A 2,455-nucleotide genomic window follows, 5' to 3' on the forward strand; every position below is an offset into this window, starting at 1 on the left:
TATGTTAAATAAAAAAAATAGGCCAACTGTGATGAAAAATTTTACACAATTTAAAAATGGAAATAGTAGAGTAATGGAAATAATGAAATGGTTTAGAGTTCATGTTAATTTTACGGAATGTGTATTTCACTGTGTGTGTGTGTGTGTGTGTGTGTTTTGTTCTTCAGGTCTGGATCGGTTCTGCAGTTTTAATCAGTCTGATCCCTGTTACGCAGCTCTGAGAGACAAACTCAATCTGCTGATGGTGCTGGACACTAGTGAATATGACCTGAAGATCATAAAGAGAATAAACAACAACACAGCAGATGGTCCAGTTTGTAGAGTAAAGAATGGCAGGATGAGGATGAGGGAATGTAATCTTTATAATAACAGACCTGAAGTGACCATCATTAATGGGACTCTGATAATAAACCGTGTGATCAGAGCAGATTCAGGGAATTACAGATTAACACTCGAGAGCTCAGACGGCACAGAAACATCTAGAGATCTTCAAGTGATTTTTGAAGGTACAGAAACTCTCATCAGACTCATTACAATCTCATGTTCTCCAAAGATCTCACTCTCACGCAGATGAATCAGTTGAATCTCTGTGAGGGTTTTTATTCCTGTAGCACACAGTAAACACACTACAGACTCCATCCTCTGAGGCTCCTCTACAACTGGACTCTGAATGGAGATCCACTGATGGATGGAAACAGCAGCATTGATCTGGATGAGGGGATGAGGGGAGACATCAGCTGCAGCGTGAAGAACCACGTCAGTCACGCACAGAACACCATTAGACTCAAACCCTGTGCTGGTGAGATCAGTTCTGTTCATCTACAGATATCAACTACACAGACTGATTGATTGATTGATTGATGTGTTTGTGTTGTTCAGTGTGTTCAGTGTCTGTGGTGTTTGTGCTGGTCTGGTGTCTTCAGCTGATGGTTCTGTTGGGTCTGTTAGGAGGTTTTCACATCTACATGAGACACACGTCAGGTGAGAGACGTTTATCATCATCATTATGGATTTGACATGCAGATATTAAGAGTGTGATGATGATGATGATGATGTGATGCTTTTAGGAAAGAAGCAGGAAGATCAGAAAGTGAGGATGAGAAGATTTAGAGAAGGACCTGAACACACAGCAGAAGATTCATGAGAGCAGCAGCAGATCTTCACATCTGTGAGAAATGACTTCAGAATCTCAGCGATTCTCACATCAGTCCAGCTTTCATCAGGCGACAGCAGGAGATCTTACAGAATAAAGCCAGAAGACATTTTCTGCAGTTTTAGTTAAGAATCTCTTCTTTGATTAGATGATTTTCTGGACATTTGTTTTTGCATCAGTTTAATGCTTATTTTATTCATTTGTCTTTACGCTTTGAATGAACCAGCAGTATTTTACATCATTACATGAAACTCCTTCTGTTCATCCAGATTGTGAAGTCATCCTGTGTGTTTTTCACATTTTCTGCTCTTGTTATTTTATTCAGTTGGTTTTTGTTGATTTCTCTTCATATGCGGCTTCTGTTTAGATGTTTTATCTGTTCAAAACTCTTCGTCTTGATCCATGCCTCAGTTTTAGGGCGTCTGGTGTTTTTTTACCCATGCAGCCATCAGCTACAGTATCGCATCAGATATAGATCCCCTGATGAACAATTCCACTCATTCTCTACTATAGGAGAGGAAGAATTGTTTAAACTTGTTAAATCATCTAAACCAACAACATGTACTGTATTACATGTTCTGACCCTATTCCATCTAAGCTCCTAAAAGAGGTGCTTCCAGAAGTCATCGATCCTCTTCTGACTATTATTAGTTCATCATTGTCATTAGGATATTGTCACATGTTTGTTTCCATGCCCCCATTTGGTCTTCCTGTGCCTGCTCCCTGATTGTTCATTTAATTTGTCCCAGGTGTTTCCTATGTGGTTTCCATTTATCCCAGGTGTGTCTTGTCATCCCATCAGCCTGTTCAGTGTATTTAAAGAGTGTTCTGTTCCCTGTTGGTTTGTCCAGTATCATTTTGTTTACTCCATGTGCTACGTGTGATTCCCCGTGATATAAATAAAGTCCTTGGTTTTGTACTCCTGGTCTCCTCGTTCCTCGCTCCGTGTTCCTGCACCGTAGCAACCCGTGAGAGATATGTCCCCAAAACCTTCTACTGGATCTTAGCGCTGCGTTCGACATGATTGACCACAACATTCTTTTGAATAGACTAGAAAACTTTGTTGGGATTAGTGGAAGTGCATTAGCATGGTTCAAATCGTACTTATCTGACCTCAATAAATTTGTAGCAGTGAATGAAGAGGTATCATATCAATCACAAGTGCAGTGCGGAGTACCTCAAGGCTCAGTACTATGGCCGTTACTTTTCACGCTTTAAATGTTACCCTTGGGAGATATCATAAGAAAACACGGTGTTAGCTTTCACTGTTATGCTGATGATACTCAGCTCTATATTTCTTCG

The 2,455-nt window shown here is 40.2% G+C and overlaps 1 long non-coding RNA gene across 2 annotated transcripts; it reads left to right on the plus strand.

Annotated features, from left to right (window-relative positions):
- The first annotated feature begins 726 nt into the window (after positions 1–726).
- On the plus strand, positions 727–1,581 carry LOC107574669 (uncharacterized). 2 transcript variants are annotated; one of them, XR_001607712.1, is made up of 3 exons: positions 727–799; positions 889–981; positions 1,068–1,581. It is a non-coding gene; the product is annotated as an uncharacterized lncRNA (long non-coding RNA). The 2 variants fall into 2 exon arrangements; XR_001607713.1 differs by having other exon boundaries at positions 733–799; positions 880–981.
- The last annotated feature ends 874 nt before the right edge of the window (positions 1,582–2,455 follow it).

The sequence above is a fragment of the Sinocyclocheilus grahami genome, unplaced genomic scaffold, assembly GCF_001515645.1.
Source record: "Sinocyclocheilus grahami isolate Dianchi unplaced genomic scaffold, SAMN03320097.WGS_v1.1 scaffold2303.1, whole genome shotgun sequence".
Taxonomy (NCBI): domain Eukaryota; kingdom Metazoa; phylum Chordata; class Actinopteri; order Cypriniformes; family Cyprinidae; genus Sinocyclocheilus; species Sinocyclocheilus grahami.